The sequence below is a fragment of the Acinonyx jubatus genome, chromosome D4 (genome assembly GCF_027475565.1).
Source record: "Acinonyx jubatus isolate Ajub_Pintada_27869175 chromosome D4, VMU_Ajub_asm_v1.0, whole genome shotgun sequence".
NCBI classification, from domain to species: Eukaryota; Metazoa; Chordata; class Mammalia; order Carnivora; family Felidae; genus Acinonyx; species Acinonyx jubatus.
The window spans coordinates 48,139,177-48,156,351 of record NC_069391.1 but is presented as its reverse complement, the minus strand read 5'-3'; positions in this window follow the sequence as shown (position 1 = coordinate 48,156,351).

The window sequence follows — 17,175 nt, the reverse complement described above, 5'->3', positions numbered from 1 at the left end:
TGACAGATAGCATTGGCTGGGATGTTGCCAAGGAAGGAGTAAAGACTTTCTTCCTCCTGCTGGGATGGTAAAGCAGTATCCATATGCAAGGTCTGTGTCTTCCTGTTGGGTTTGCTACTGACCATGAGTGGTAGCGCATGGAAGCTTCCCCTGCTGGCCTCCTGACTCCATTCTGAATGAGATTTCCTTTATTAACTGTCACATTTCCCCCCTTTTGATCAAGCTCTTTCTTTAAAAGGATTGCTGATTGTCGGGCACCTGGCGGCTCAATCAGTTGAGCGTCCGATTTCGGCTCAGGTCATGATCTCGTGGTTCATGAGCTCAAGCCCCACATGGGGCTAGCTGCTGTCAGCGCAGAGCCCACTTTGGATCCTCCCTCCCTCTCTCTCTGCCCCTCCCCTGCTTGTGCTCTCTCAAAACAATAAAACCTTTTTAAAAAACAAATAAAGCATTGCTGATTAAGAGTCAGGTTTTCCATATGTAGTGGTTTTGTCCCGCAGTCCCAGGAGGGACCTCTCCTGGGTGGCCTGTCCTACACCAAGAGGGAAAGTGCGTAGCAGCTAGAAAGCACTTAAGGCCACATCTGAGTTAACAAGGAAGGTTAGGAGGGAGAAACTCTCAGGTTATCCCACCTAAAATCTTCCTAAGGTCGTAACTGTTGGAAATCTCAAGGCCTTGAGCCAGCATCACCTTATCGGATACATTCTTAAGAAGTTCGACAGGCAACAAAATACAAACGTTAAAATAATTATAGGAGACAGAAGTAACAGCAATTCCAAATTGTATGACGGTTCTAAACTAGGCCTCTAGGTCTGCAAGTAGCCAACTGAAATATTTATTGGCACTTACTCTGACTTAGGGGAGAAAGGTTTTCCTATGAAAGCAAACCTGAAGTCATGTGTGCCGTCTGGGAATCTCTACTGAAAGCGACCATGAAAGCAAAATAGTGAATCCTGCAAGAGCGTACTGAAAGGATTAAGTGAGTACATTTGGGAAGATACAGCTAGGTATAAACATGAAATGATAGCTGATAAACTTTTTCCAAGACAGCACAACTTCAAAGACATTTTAATGCCATGTGGTTAGCTCAAAAGAAGGGTTTGCACTGAAGTGTGTTATTGGTAATACAGCCTGAAAGTTTGTAAATTCAGAGAACATCAGTCTGGAGAAGAATTCAAAGCCAGTGAATAGTTCAGATTAAAGAAGACTTTTGTGAATTTGGAAACTTCTTGTTTTTTGTGGTTTTTTTTTTTTTTTTAATTTTTAAGTTTATTTATTTGGAGGGAGAGAGAGAATGTGAAAGCGGGGTAGAGGCAGAGAGAGAGAGGAAGACAGAGAATCCCAAGCGGGCTCTGAGCCATCAGTGCAGAGCCCGATGTAGGGCTCAAACCCACGAACTGTGAGATCATGACCTCAGCTGAAGTCAAGAGTTGGACGCTTAACCGACTGAGCCACCCAGGCGCCCCTGAATTTGGAAACTTCTAACCCTTCAGAAGAAGCAAATGGAAAGTTAATTTGTCCTGGGATCGTGATGAGGCTACTTCCAAAAGGCCACAAACAAAAGAGGTTCCTTCCTCTCACAAGGGCTTGGGAAATGTAGACAGGAGCATTGTCTTTCTACGAAAGAGAAAAAGCAACAGTGAGAAAAAGGTGTACAGGTCTGGCCCAGACATCTTCAGAAAGTGTCTCAGGAGAGGTCATCTGCTTCAATGCCAGGAATTCTTTACTTTCGGGTCACCAGATGCTGGGCAGGTCCAGCCAGGATTTGCTGTTTTCTTTAGTTAAGTCACATGAATCTAAGAGTCTATTCCCCAGCACAAAGTTTAGTTAGCAGTTCCTGATAACAGGCTTTCCAGTGAGGCAGAAGAGTCTTTCTGGAAGGGTCTTTTTCAATAGATGAAATCTCCAGGTTACTGGATGGGATACTTAAGGTCATGGCCTCCCAGTAGATTACTCTGACAAAGCATGGTTATTTTTAATAGAAGCAATTAGCCTTTACACGCTTGAAGTCTATTTCCTTTTATCAACTATGGGCCAAAGGAAGCAGGGACCAAGTGTATTGGACATCCTGTAATTATCTCAAAGGCTGAGAGTCTAGGAGTTCCCAAAGAATAGATGTGAGATTTAGAAGACCAACGGTAATGTTTTAGGCCAAGGTATTTGGAGGGTCTCTACAAAGTTTGCCAACTGAGTCTCTCAGTACATGTGACTAACCCCATTGTTGGGTATCTCTTGTCAATTTTTCCAAATTATCATTTGAGAGAGCATCCCTCTGAACCATGACAGAGATCTAGCTGTTGGTTTCCTTGAGAGCAACATTCTTGGCAGAAATATCAGTGAGGTGGATTACCGTGGCCTCCTGGGAGTTAAGTCTGGAATGCCCAGGAACTTTAGTGGCCAGAGCAGTAGACAAAAGCATGGCACCTAACATATTTTAGACATAGGAGCCATTTTAAATTTATTCCCATTGGAGGGAAGGACACCTCATTGTTTCCATAACATTCCAAAGTCATGAGCTGCCCCAAAGGCATACCAACTATTGGTATAAATGTCTGTGGTTTTACCTTTGACTAAAGTACAAGTTCAAGTAGTGGTGTGTATATAATCCAGTCTCTTGGGCTGAATTGTAAATGTAAAGGTGCTGTTTCAATGACTTCAAAAGGCACTGCAGTAGCATACCCAGCATGACATTTTTCCATTTTTATTCTTTAAATAAAAACCACCAGTAAACCATGAAAAATCTGCATATGTTTAAGGAGTTTCCTGTAAATTGTCATGGGATTCAAAAGGTAACCTGTCAGCAAGTTAAAGCAAAAAGATATTGACTCTCCTGATCAACTGGAATACTAAAAAAAGGCACTGCATAGGTCAATTACAGTGAAAATTCAATGCAAATGGATGTTCCTAATGGATGGGGGTTGGGAATAACAGGGTGCCGAGGGATGATGTTATTTATTGCTCAGAGGTCCTGGACAACCTCCATCGTCAGTCATTGAGCTTTCTCATAGGTACGGTAGAGGTAACGCAGGGACCAGTGCAGGAGATAATGAGGTCCTAACACTTGCAATCTTCTATTATGGGCTTGATGCCTTGAAGGGCTTTTTTACTGACAGTGCATTGATTAATTATGGGAAGACATTGTGAGGGATATATTCGGAATCTGCCAATATCAGGCGAGGATTTTGGCCATAAAGAGGAAGGTAGTTGATCCAACAAAAATGAATAGAAGATGTCCAAGTGTCATTTAATTTCCCTGGTTGGCTATTTTGATTACTACTGTCAAAATCTAGAATTATTTCCCCCTTTTGGGAGAAAGGAATTCAGGCATGCTACTTTTCCAAGAAATCTCAGCCCAATAAACGAGTAGGGTCAGAGGAACTAAGGAGAAAAAGCGTGGATCTCTCAAAGGACTTAGGCCAAAGGGGAGTAGGTTCAGAGACAGGGGCCTCTCAAGGTTCATTGCAGGCCCCCACCGTAACTGTTCTGGTACTCCAGGCAGGGGCTGCTTTACAGCAATGGGGTTTAGCACAGAGAGCATAGCTCTGGTGTCAGTATCGACAGAGAGAGATTCATGCCCAACCTAGAGAGTAGCTTCTCTGAGCAGATGAAGAGTGAGGATTAGGAAGAGCACCTGTAGTTCCTCGGAACCCCACGACTGGGAATTAGGAGGACACTGGAAGGATGGCCTAGAGGGCCGCGGGCGCCTGGAGCACTTCAGTTTGTAACAGTCTGCTCGTTCCAATGCCCTGGCTCTTTGCAATAACAGCAGAAACTCCAGGATTTGAACTTTGTTTAGGAGACTTTACTTGCTGGAGTTGAAAATTGAGAATTTGAGCAGTCTTTCTGTTAGGTGACTCATCTAGGATGCAAGTGAGCAGGTTTGACAAATTAACTAAATCTGGAGGGGTTGTTTTAGCTAAAAGAGAAACATCCTGGGGTCCCTTCAGCTAAAGGGAAAGATCCCCATTCAACCTGTTCATAAACATCGAGTTAAATGCTATACATGTGTATATATTCAGGCTTGTACACACACACACATTTATTTTTGAGAGAGACAGAGAGCGCACGAGTGGGAGAGGGGCAGAGAGACAGGGAGACACAGAGTCTGAAGCAGGCTCCAGGCTTTGAGCTGTCAGCAAAGAGCCTGACGCGGGGCTCAAACTCACGGACCGCGAGATCACAACCTGAGCCGAAGTCGGACGCTTAACCAACTGAGCCACCAGGTGCCCTAAAGACCAGAATATTCTTTAAAAAGACAGTTTGGATTGATTATAACAGTCATGAACAAACTCATCAGGCTTTTGTGTGCAAGCCTGAATTTTGTTCCAATCAGCAGGCAGGGGAAAAGCTACTGCAACTGCTTGGGGGAGCTTTCCAGCCCATGATGCAGCATCTTGTCAAAACTTAGGGGTTTGGGGGTGCCTGGCTGGCATGCGACTCTTGATCTTGAGGTCGTAAATTTGAGCCCCACATTGGGAGTAGAGATTACTTACAAAAAAAAAAAGTTAGGAGTTTGCCTCTCTAAATTCCCTTCAGAATGTTCCCTTCTGACCAGTTTCATCCAATGTTTGGCCTAGTCCTCACCAGCAAGCATGCGGGCTAATTGATATAAATCTGAGAAACCAGATTGGTAAGTCTGAATAACTATGCTAAATTCTTCAGCAAACCTATGGGAGTCGTCTGTTACTATAGGAAACTCATGAAATATGGTTCACAATTCAGCCTTAGTCCAGGTAACATAAGAAACTTGAGTTTTGTTTAGATCCTTAGCAGACTGAATTTTAAAGAGGCAGGTTTTCCTAGGTCCAGGAGAGGAGCAAGTGGGGAGGGGGGGGAAGGGAGGAAATGGGAAGTTCGGCAAAGACAGAAAAATGGCACAGGGATCGGGGTCCTGAACCCAGGTGGCTGCCCCCTGTTTGCAGACAAAGAAGATGGGAGAGGAGAAAAAGGCCTCAGAAACCATTTTGACTCTTTTCAACTGTTTGCCTCAGTTAATTTAGAAATAGTACTTTGCAGAGGCAAGCTTAGAATCCTCAACCCATGCGGAAGCCTCAAGGTACCCTTTTAAAATAGCAGCCCAGGAGCACCTGGGTGGCTCAGTCTGTTGAGCGGGGGACTTGGGCTCAGGTCATGATCTCACAGCTTGTGAGTTCAAGCCCCACATGGGGCTGGCTGCTGTCAGCTTGTCAGTGCAGAGCCTGCTTCAGAGCTTCTGCCCTCCTCTCGCTGTCCCTCCTGCACTTGCACTCTGTCACAAATAAATAAACAAATATTAAAATGGAGATCCCGTTCAGGTTTTGGTTTGTTTTGGAGTCATGGCTTTCTAATTTAATCTTGAGTAAAACAAGCTTGGGGAGATCAAAATTCCCCTTAATGGCCATTGAAGTTCTAATTGGCTAAATCAGTCCACTTGGTTATAAAATACGCACACTCATGGGCTATAGTTTTTAAACACAAAACCGGCCAGGGGGGCCTGGGTGGCTCAATTGGTTAAGCGTCTGACTTGGGCCCAGTTCATGATCTCATCATTCCTGGGTTCAAGCCCCGAGACTGGCTCTACAGCTCTGAGGCTGGAGCTTGACTCCGATTCTGTGCCTCCCTCTCTCACTGCCCCTCCCTCCCCAACTCCCGCTCAAATAAACATTAAAAAATTAAGAAAAAACTGGCCAGAGTCCCAGTCGCAGGGGCAGCAACATCAAAGCATTTTGATGGCTGGAATCCCATTTCTTACAGGTTCTTCTCTACAGCAAAGACAAAAGTTCCTAAACAGGGGAGTGCAACAGAAATTGCCTGGTTCCAGAAGGAATCAGGGCAAAGGCCAGCTTAGTTCTTACAGGAACAGTCCAGTTCCAAACCGAAGTCTGACCGAAGGCCAGCAGTTCTGACAGGAATGGTCTGGCCCCAAAAAGCAGTCAGACTGAAGACCAAATGAGTTATCCTAGAAAAGAAAACCCAAGGCCTTAAAACACATCCCCAAGAAGGCCTGGAGAGCGTCTGGCTCGAAATCGAGGAGAAAATTAACCCTCAAACACCAGGGTGGGAGAGAAAGCAGTGAGCCCAGTCGGTTCCGTGGGTACCCGCACCTGTTTGCTCGCCAGCCTCAGAGTCGTTGAGGGTCTTTTCTGGATCCCACTTCCAATCACCGAGTAACGTTAACTTTAAAAAATAAAATAGCCAGTTACCTCGCTTGCAAAAGTGAGTTTTTTTGGGGGGGGGGGCGGGGAATGGCAGAGAATTGCAACCCAGGAAGAGCAAGCTATGGCAAAACGATAGGTAAGTGCCCCAAACAAAGGAGGGGAAGGCTCTTTTCCACAGGAAAGGGGGACCCTGGGAAGCTGTTATAAACCAAAAGTCCACTGGAGGAAACCGGGAGTTGGGAGTGTAGTGGCTTTTCATTGGCTGAGTTGTGCCTGTCTCTCATTGGCTGGGCGGTTGCTAGGGGGGAGGACAGCCTTTCTTGCTCCTGCTGGTATACTCAAGGTATCCACCTGCAAGATATGTCTCTCCCTTCGGGTTGCAAGTGGGAGGGCGTGAGAGTTCCCCTGCCAGCCTCCCAACTCCGCTCTGAGATTTCCTCTTATCAATTTTCACAGGAGTCCTGCGTAAACTTTTGGAGGAAGCTGTGAGGTATCACATTATTTCGGGCTATCTGTGCAGGCATCTTTCCCACAGGATGCCTGCTGGACATGGCTCTGTGCTAAATGTACCGCTACTTTCGGAGCCCACAGGTTTTCCAGCATCTGCCTGAGAAAGTGGGACTAAGCCCATGGCTCTGATTCTTCCGTGTCACTCAGGATGTTCCTATGACCATCCTTGTAGCAGGGCTGGGACTAGACGAGGCTAGCAAGCACCCAGGGGGCAAAATTTAAGCAAGTGCACCCTGTCAGCATTGTCTGCCTGAAAGGGAGCACCACCTTAAATTTTGCAACCCAGGCACCTTCTGTCCTCCCCAGGTCCCTGCCCTGCTTGGTGGTTTGGTTTGTGCCTGGGCAGGGAGTGGGGGAAGAGTGAAATGGACTTTTGCTATGTATATTTTTAAAAATTAAAAAAATGTTTATTATTTATTTTTGAGAGACAGAGTGCGAGCAGGGGGAGGGGCAGAGAGAAAGGGAGACACAGAATCTGAAACAGGCTCCAGGCTCTGAGCGTCAGCACAGAGCCCGACGTGGGGCTCGTACCTTGACCCGTGAGATCATGACCTGATCCAAAGTCAGAGGCTTAAGCGACTGAGCCACCCACACATCCTGTAGCTTCCTTTTTAAAGGATCTCTCTCCCCTCCCATCCTGCAAATCTCCCCACTAATTCCCTAGGCAGGTTGTCTTCATTTATTGTCATATACTAGGCTTTTTTTCCCTGTGGCTTATAGTACAGCTCAACCCACAGCTCTCCAAGTTTTGCTATCATGAAAGGAGTCTTTGGGGAACCGAGGAATTCTTTTTCCTCCTGACAAAGTGTGACTCTCAAAACCCTTGCCTCACTAGAAACCGAAAAGGCCACTTAGATAGAGAAAGGCTGAGATTAGGTCTATCCCATGGCAGTCTTCTACGATCAGCCCCAAATCTCCCGAGGCAAAAGGATGCCTCTGGCAGGCTAAGAAGAAGGTCACATACAAAGGAATGCAAAAGAGAAAATCCCGTTAGTATATTTCAGAACTATTATCCCTGTTATTTACAGTTAAGGTTTTTTTTAAATTCACATGCAGTTTTCATTTCTATATATTTTTGCTTCCACACCATTGTCTATAATTACTGAAGATTGCTTTTCTTAGATCAATTCACTTTATAAACTACTTACAGGAGTCACCCATAGCAAACCAACTTAATATGATAATTTTTGAGATAAGGTTTAATTTTGCAACGATGAAAACATTATTTGGGTGGCAGATATAAATCGTTATAAAAAGATAACTTTTGTATTGATCTCATTAAATAAAATTTTAATCATTAGCATTTAAATCACTTTTAAAGGCAGGGTTGCTTTTTGGTGTTCTAAGGTAAGAGATTTTCTAATTTCGTAGGCTTTAAGAATTTAAAACTTCGTGGTTGTACGATACACAGTCAAGAAGCAAAACGCAATGTCTTTTGTAATCTTTTTTTGAATACGGAAAGTACAAAACAAAAGGGATAAAGTTAAAAGAAACAATCTAAACACTTAAACATTAACTTAACTAAAAGTTATTGAATTTTACTGGATGCTTAAAGAGATGCACATAGTTCCTATTGTGCATTTATATCGCTGAATAATGGTAGGAAATGCTGGTCCCAAAAGAAAAATGACAGATTCCTTCCTTGAATAATCAGTTTCTGAAGAACAAAGAAAAAGGGCTTATTCCTCAGATTGCTTTATTTCATATCGCCTTCTCAATGTTGGCTACTCTGTAAATTGAGGGGAATTAGGTAAAAAGATCATGAATATCTTTATGATCTGGTTCTAATATTCTATAGCTCCATGAGTTTTTCCATATCTCACACATGCTTTCTCTATACAAGTTGTTTCTAGGAAAGCCATCAGTTGTAAGTGATGTTAATGTTCGTACTTCCTCCTTCACGCATCAGTTTTATATTTTTATTCTGCTGTTTGTTTATACTTTCCAAGAATTACTGTTTATCAAAAATAATGTGCATGACCTTGTGCTAAGTGGACCCTTACTGGGTGTTTGGGAGAGAGAATAAATTTAAAGACAAAAAACATGGTCTACATCCTCAAGGTATTTAAAAAAAAATTTTTTTAACAGTTATTTATTTTGGGGGCACTTGAGTGGCTCAGTTGGTTGAGCGTCCAACTTCGGCTCAGGTCATGATCTTGAGGTTCATGAGTTTGAGCCCCGCATCGGGCTCTGTGCTGACATCTCAGAGCCTGGAGCCTGCTTCCGATTCTGTGACTCCCTCTCTCTCTGCCCCTCCCCTGCTTGCTCTGTCTCTTTCAAAAATGAATAAACATTAAAAAATTTTTTTTTACATTCATTTATTTTTGAGAGAGAGAGTGTGAGCAGGGGAGAGGCAGAGAGAGACAGAAACAGAATCCCAAGCAGGCTCCAGGCTCTGAGCTGTCAGCCCAGAATCCGATGTGGGGCTCGAACTCACAGACCATGATATCATGACCTGAGCCGAAGTCGGACGCTCAATCGACTGAGCCACCTAGGCGCCCCTCAAGGTATTTTTAAATGGCCATTTTTATTTTAACTCTGCTCAGAAACAGGAAGAAAGAGTTTCAGGAAGCAAGGAATTTTCAGTCAGAAGACCAGTGTTCAAGTCTAGATTTTACTTCTGTGTGATGTTGGACAAGTAATAATGCCTCTCTGAGCCTCAGTTCCTTTATTTCCAGGGTGAAAGTCGTATTACAGACCTTAGCCTGCCGCATCCCACATGAGGATCAAATGAGATCACTATCAAGCTTCAGATGAGAGTGAGGCCAGGGTTCTGCAAGCCCAGCACATGACTTGTTCTAATCTGGTAGAAGCCTGTGGAAGACAGAACAGGTGTGTGTGGCTGGGAAGGAGGGTGTGGTGGTTTTGATGGGTGGAGAGGGATCAAGCTATGGTAGACAAAGGAATTATCCTAAATGAAATTCAGGAGCTAGACCTCCAGCAAGAATATTCAACACATGTTCTGTACTGGGAAAGAGTCATAGACAGGAAGTGGATGGGTGAAGTGGGGGTGGGGGCTGCTGAGGGGAGGAGCAGAGGCAGATTCAGATGTGGGGAGTTCTGGGGGCACCTGGGTGGCTCAGTCGGTTAAGCATCTGACTTCGGCTTAGGTCATGATCTCAAGGTTCGTGAGTTCGAGTCCCGCGTCTGGGCTCTGTGCTCAGCTCAGAGCCTGGAGCCTGCTTCAGATTCTGTGTCTCCTTCTCTCTCTGCCCCTCCCCAACTTGTGCTCTGTCTCTCTCTGTCTCTCAAAAAATAAATAAATGTAGAAGTGGGGAGTTCTGTTAGGGGCCAGCTCAAAAAGTCAGGGCTAACCTCATTCGTGAAAGGGTTGGTTCTCTGAATAAGGACTGGCAGACAGATGCAGGAAGCAGAAATAGAGAGGTGTCATAGGCCAGGTGTGCTTGTGTTGACTGAATTGTGTAGGCAGAAAAGTCTGATTTCCTAGTCTCCTAAGGGTATTGAGGGCAGGCAAGGATGGGATCTTTGTAGGTTGCAGCAGCAGGGGAAGACAGAGTGGCTACATTGTATTATTAGCACATTAGAAACAGGGTCAAAGGAAGATAAAATTTCTACTTAACATTGTTGCTAAGGCTAACCCTGCATTGAGATTTAGTCTGTTAATTGTAAGGTTTATTAGCCCGATATAACCGCGTTTAAATGGCCCCTCTTAAAGTTTATAACGATTTCTTATTTGCTCATTGCGAATAATCTTTACTGCATACATAACTTTGAAGACTCCTGTGGAGATGGTTAGTTGTTTTATATTGCTGTTCTAAAAGTCTTATTCCATATAGCTTGAGATTGACGGACTGGTGTCTGTTAGGCTGCCTGTAAAATGGGACAAATCCAGGCATGTGCTGGCCCCCAGCCCCTGAGACCTAGAGGCACGGATGGCACCGAACAGATGACAAATGGAATTCAGTCAAGGAAGAAAAAAAAAAAAACTGCAAAGAGGTGCCCAAATCAGAGCTAGGTAGGGTGCCACCAGGAGGCAGAGATGTACAACAAAGTTTACGACTGGTCCTGATTCATCCTGACGATCTTGGGAGCTCAAGCTTGCCTTTATAGGGCTGGCTGATCTCATCCCGTATTTCCAAAAGGCCAGATATGAACCTTAACTTTAAAAAGATTTATAGGGCAACCTGGGGGGCTCAGTTGGCTAAGCATCGGATTCTTGATTTCGACTCAGGTCATGATCTCACGGTTCATAAGTTCAAACCCTGCATTGGGCTCTGTAGTGACAGCATGGAGCCTGCTTGGGATTCTCTCTCTCCCACTCTCTCTGCCCCTCCCCTGCTTGTGCTCTCTCTCTCTTTCCCAAAATAAAGAAATAGACTTTTAAAAAAGATTTATAAATTCTTTCTCTATAAAACTAATAATCAGTTAAAAAAGAAGATACAATTATAAATCCATTTACAATAGTAGCAAAGCTAAAGATCTCTAGAAATAAGGAAGAAAGATACAGATTCTTTAAGAAAGAAGTTATGTGGGGCGCCTGGGTGGCTCAGTCGGTTAAGCGTCCGACTTTGGCTCAGGTCACGATCTCACTGTCCATGGGTTCAAGCCCCACGTCGGGCTCTGTGCTGACTGCTCAGAGCCTGAAGCCTGTTTCGGATTCTGTGACTCCCTCTCTCTCTGGCCCTCCCCCGTTCATGCTCTGTGTCTCTCTGTCTCAAAAATAAATAAATGTTAAAAAAAATTAAAAAAAAAAGGAAGTTATGAAATCTTATTGTAGGATATTAAAAAATAATACAAATGGAAAAATAGATCATGTTCTTAGGTGGACTCCTTAGTAGTCCCCAAGTTTAAATTTTCCCAAATTGATCTATAAATGAAAGGTAATTCCAATTAAAATCATAAGGAGAGTTTTGTTTTGGTTTTTGAGAGAGAGCACAAGTAGGGGAGGGGCAGAGAGAGAGGGCAACAGGATTCAAAGCAGGCTTGGTGCTGAGAGCAGGGAGCCTGATGCGGGGCTGGAACTCACCAACAGTGAGATGACGACCTGAGCCAAAGTTGGTCGCTCAACTGACTGCACCACCCAGGCACCTTGAGTTTTTTTTTAATTGAATAAAATATTCTTAAACTCCATATAGAGAAATAAATATTTAAGAATAGCTAAGAAATTAATTAAAAAGAGGAATAGTGAGAAGGATTTGCATTAGCGGGCAATAAAATACGTCATAAGACATTGTATTGGTGGAGGAAAAAACAAACTGCACAATGGAACACAATCAAGATCCCAGAAATGGATTTCAACATGTAGAGGAACTTAATGTTTGACCAAGTTGAAATTTCAATTCAATGAGAAAAGGATCACTAATTCAATAAATGGCTGACACACCAGGATAATCCATCTAGAGGGAAATAAAGTTGGAACCCTATCACACACCACATAGAAAAGTAAATTCCCAGTGGATTAAAGAATTATGTGTTGAGGGTTGATGGGGGGGTGGGAGGGAGGGGAGGGTGGGTGATGGGTATTGAGGAGGGCACCTTTTGGGATGAGCACTGGGTGTTGTATGGAAACCAATTTGACAATAAATTTCATGTATTAAAAAAAAAAAGAATTATGTGTAAAGAAAAAAGTCATAGAAACAACTTATACAATTTAGATGATTATTTAGACAACCTAGGTGTTAGGAAGAGCTGTTCAACCAAGACAGAATTATAGAAAAATGTTTCTTACGGCAAAATATATGAAAACAATGCCAATAGATAAAAATTATATTTATTAATGTGATGAACTAACCTTGTATTAAGATTAGTGATATGTCATCACTAGGTCATGATGTATCATCCTTTATAACGGATTCATTTGCTAATATTTTGTGAAGTTTGAAGTCTACTTTGATAACAGTATAGTTACACGAGCTTTCTTATAAGTGTCTGCATGATATATCTTTTTCTATCCTTTTCCTTTCAGCCTATCTTTTTCTTTATATTTAAAGTATGTCTTTTGTAAACAGCATGTAGTTGAGTCTTATTTTTTTTGCCTGGTCTGACAATCTCTGCCTTTTTTATTTTTAATCTTTAATGTTTATTTATTCTTGAGAGAGAGAGAGAGAGAGAGAGCACGAGCAGGGGAGGGTCAGAGAGAGAGGGAGACACAGAATCCAAAGCAGGCTCCAGGCTCTTAGCTGTCAGCATAGAGCACGATTTGAGGCTGGAACTCACCAGTCGTGAGATGATGACCTGAGCTGAAGTTGGACGCTTAACCCACTGAACCACCCAGGCAACCACCGCAACCCCCCCTTTTTTTTTTAAATCTCTGCCTTTTAATTATTTAGTTTACACTTAATGCAATTATTGCTATAGTTGGGTTAATATGTGCCATCTTTTCTGTTTTCTCGTTGACCTTGCTTAATCTTTTTTTCTCCTTGCCTAACATTTTTGGAATTACCAAACAATTTTGGGGATTTCATCTCATCTGCTTTATTGACTTTTTGCATTTATTTTTATTTTACATTTTAGTGGTTGCTTAAGAATTATCATATGCATCCTTAACTTATTATAACCTACGTTGGATTCATATTATACCACATCACGTATATTGTAAGAAACTTTAAACACAATTCTTCCATTTTTCCTCTCCCGTTATTTCTGCCATTTCTGTTCTATCATACATTTTACTTCTACACATGTGATAAATCCCGCAATAAGTTCCATTGTGTGTATGTTAGAGTCAATTATCATCTAAATAAATTTTAATTTATATTTCTATATATTTACCATTTTGCAATTCTATATTCCCTCACAATGATTCTTATTGTTGTTTAATATCATTTTTCTTTGTCCTTAAGAACATTAAAAAATATTTCCTGTAATATAGTGCTTATAACAATGAATTCTCTGTTTTTGTCTCTATTTCACCTTATTTTTAAAAGATATTTTTACTATATACAGAATCCCTGGTTAATAGGTTGTTACTGCTGCTTCTTTTCTTTCATCACTTTAAAAATATCCTTCCAGGGGCGCCCGGGTGGCTCAGTCAGTTGGGCGTCTGACTTCGGCTCAGGTCATGATGTCAGTCGGGGCTTGCAGGTTTGAGCCCCACGTCGGGCTCTGTGCTGACAGCTCAGAGCCTGGAGCCTGCTTTGGATTCTGTGTCTCCCTCTCTCTCTCTGCCTCTCCCCTGCTCACACTCTGTCTCTGTCTCTCTCTCTCTCTCTCAAAAAATAAATAAACATTAAAAAATAAATAAAAATATCCTTCCATAACCTTCTGGCTTACATTGTTTTGATGAGATGCCATCAGTAATCCTTGTTGTTTCCTGTATGTTATGCATCTTTTCTCTATGATTGCTTTTAAGACTTTATCTTTTTATTTTAAAGTCTACTGTAGTCAAGACTGGAGGGTTAGAATAGCCCTACTAGGACATGACCTTTCTTGTGACCATGGTATTTAGTGAAATCTTTCTACTCTGGGTGGCTGGAACTCTGACATGTTTCTTTGTTGGGAAAGCTCTGGAATTTCTATTTGGCACATGGCTCTTAGTAGCCAGGCATCGCAGAGCCCTGCCCTGGCAAAAAAGACACAAGGGGATGCCTCCGCAAACATCTGGAGCTGTCACTGCACACAGCTCTCTTTGTTCCAATTTCTTATAGCGCAGTTGCAACCACGTCAGCAGCCTTGAACCCTGTTCTCTGTTTTCTCTGCCCAACAAGACTACTGCTCTCGATTTGGGATTGACTTCCTGGTGCCACAGTTTGGGGAAGTGCCCCCAGGCAGAAAGCAGATGTGCATATGTACCTCATTTTGCCGGTTCTTCTCTCAAGGATCACAGCTGCACGTTGTCTCTTGTCCAGTGCTGGAAACAGTTGATTGATGTATTTTGTCGAGTTTATGATTATGGTGGGATACTAATGATTCCATCACAGGCAGAACCAGAATCAGTTATACAGGCTAGTTTTCTACATGACCAACACTTAATCTTCCATCACAGGAATCGAAAAAAAAGCAAAGATTTTTGCTAGAAATTGTTGTGAAATATAATTCTTACTTTCCTGACTTTTAAAATCAAACTTTAAAGACAATTTAACCCTTTACCAAGAACTTAGTCATGGTTATAGATAAAACATGTTATATTATGCTATCTACACTGATGCCTTTAAGATCTCTTGAAATTAGGGGGACCTGACAGTATGAATGAACAAATGAATGAACGAACTGCTACCATATTTTGTTTAGCACCTGCTCCGTATGAGTGTTGTTCCTTTCCCACTTCATTCTCCCTTCCTTTTGTGGTCCAGTTGACCTCGGGAAACTTAAGTCGTTCCTGTCTAATTTTAGTTTACGTACAGCATGAAAAATCTACTCCCCAAATTGCCCTCATTTGGTGCCTTCCAATACTTAACATGACTGATTTTTGTTTTGATCTCTTGTTCAGAATTATCACCTCCATTGCTACAGATGATAAATCTGCTGAATGTTTCCACTTGTTTGTATTGTAATTGTAATTGCAATTGTATTGTATTGTAATTGTTCCACTGTATTGTAATGGTTATAATACTTCTGCCAATTTTCAGAGAGGAGTTTAGATTATTTTCAACTCTTTAACTTGCTTTCCATTCAATTCAACAAATTGGCCCGTGTCACAGGCCATCTTTGTGCCACGCAGGGTGTAAGTGTTGGCGTTACAAGGATGGGTCAGAGTGTTGCGACTCTTCTGTAAAATGGAAAATCACAACAATGGCTTCGTCGGTGTGTTTTTTGCATAAAATCTTGGTATTATTTTGCAATTTTGTTCATACTCAGCATAGTTCTCTCAAGGCTACATAGAGTGTGGGGCTGACGATGAATGACATCAATTTGGATGTTACACTATGTTTCAATATTTCTGCCTTTTAATTTCTTTTATTGTTATTATTTTTTGTTGTAATACAATTGGATTTCATCTAACTTTTGTGGGCCTTGTGGGCAGGTGTGATAACGTAGAAGGCTTGAGCCTATATACATACGTGTGTGTGTATTTTTTCAGACTGTCTTGGCATTGTGATGCCCTTGGTATAAAATTTTATTCATATTAAACAGAGACTAAGGTTTGTATGAGTGAAGGTTTGGTTTGAGAGCTTTGCTCTAATTCTTTCTAGGAGTAAGACTCAAAGAAAATAATTTACTCACATGCAGCCATTTTGCTTCGTCTGTGAAATGAAGTAAGTTGCCTTATGTTTCTGAGAACTAGACCAAAACAAGACCAAATCATGATATTAACAGTTACAATAATGAGGCTATTTATGAGGATAGATATGAGAAGAGCTAAACATACTGATGGTTGAATTGCTAGTCTCTATTCTGAACACCTATGTGAATTAACTCACTTGCTCCTCCAGCAAAGCCACGATGGGTATGATATTCATATCTCTATCTTGTAGATGGGGAAACTGGGATACAGCTAATTCAAGCAACTTACTCAGGATGAACACTGCCAACATGCCATAAACCTAAGATTTCAACTCAGGCCAACTCAAGGGATTGAAAAACTGCCTTTGCATGCAAAATTGCTTTTCAGATGCTGAATTTAAAATTTTGCTTCAGAACTCGAGAAGGTGGTATTTACTAAACAAACAGAATGCCGGCTAGTCCTTACGCTAATCTAAAACTAGAGCCTGCGTGCCAGGGGATATGTTTTCCCCTCCAACTTAATTTAATTACATCTGAAGCTGTTCAGATATCCATTGATCACCATCACATTTTCCGGGGCAGCTGTCATATTAAAGAAATTGAATCTATCACCCTCAAGGCACATAAAGACACAGCTAATAGACTCCTCTCCCTTGACTGTGCTTTCGCCCCAGCTGTTGCCTTATCTCTCCCTTTCCATTCACAGCCAAGTTGGCTTGTCTTTCAGACCCTGTCTTCCCTGGTTTTCTCCTTCCCTTGACGTTGTTAACCACTTCCCGCTCTTTAAACCCTCTGTGGCCCACTGATGTTCTCTGGCTCTATCCTGTCTCTTTCCCCCCTCTTTGGATCTTCTTTTTCATTTCAGGCTTGACCCTTTACCATAACTTATTTGTATGTCTTCCTCTTCTTCACACTTTGAGCTTTCTGAACACAGGAATCTTTGCACGAGCTCCCCGCCCCACCCCCAACCTGGCACGATGCCAGGAGAGGAGTAGGTACTGGTGAAATGGTGTTCAATGTCACTTGAAATAGCTGCCATTAAGGATATTGGCAGGTAATCCTCTAACGACTCCTTGGGGACGGTAAAGAATCCTATTCCAGGAAGATCGTGGATATCACTATCAAGGGAGGTTTTTCTCTACATTTGGGAGATTGTGTACATTTCAAGACCCAGGGGAAGAGTGCCGTGGGGAATAAGTGGTTGAATTTATTTAACAAATGGAGGCACAATACTATCTTGAGCAGGAGAGGGAAAGGTTTTCACATTTACATCTCCGCTCTTCCTAAGCTAAAGTTCCTTCTCTCTCAGAGAACAAATGTGTTGAAAACTTTCTTTAGGGGCGCCTGGGTGGCTCAGTCAGTTGAGCATCTGACTCTTGATTTTGACTCAGGTCATGATCCCAGG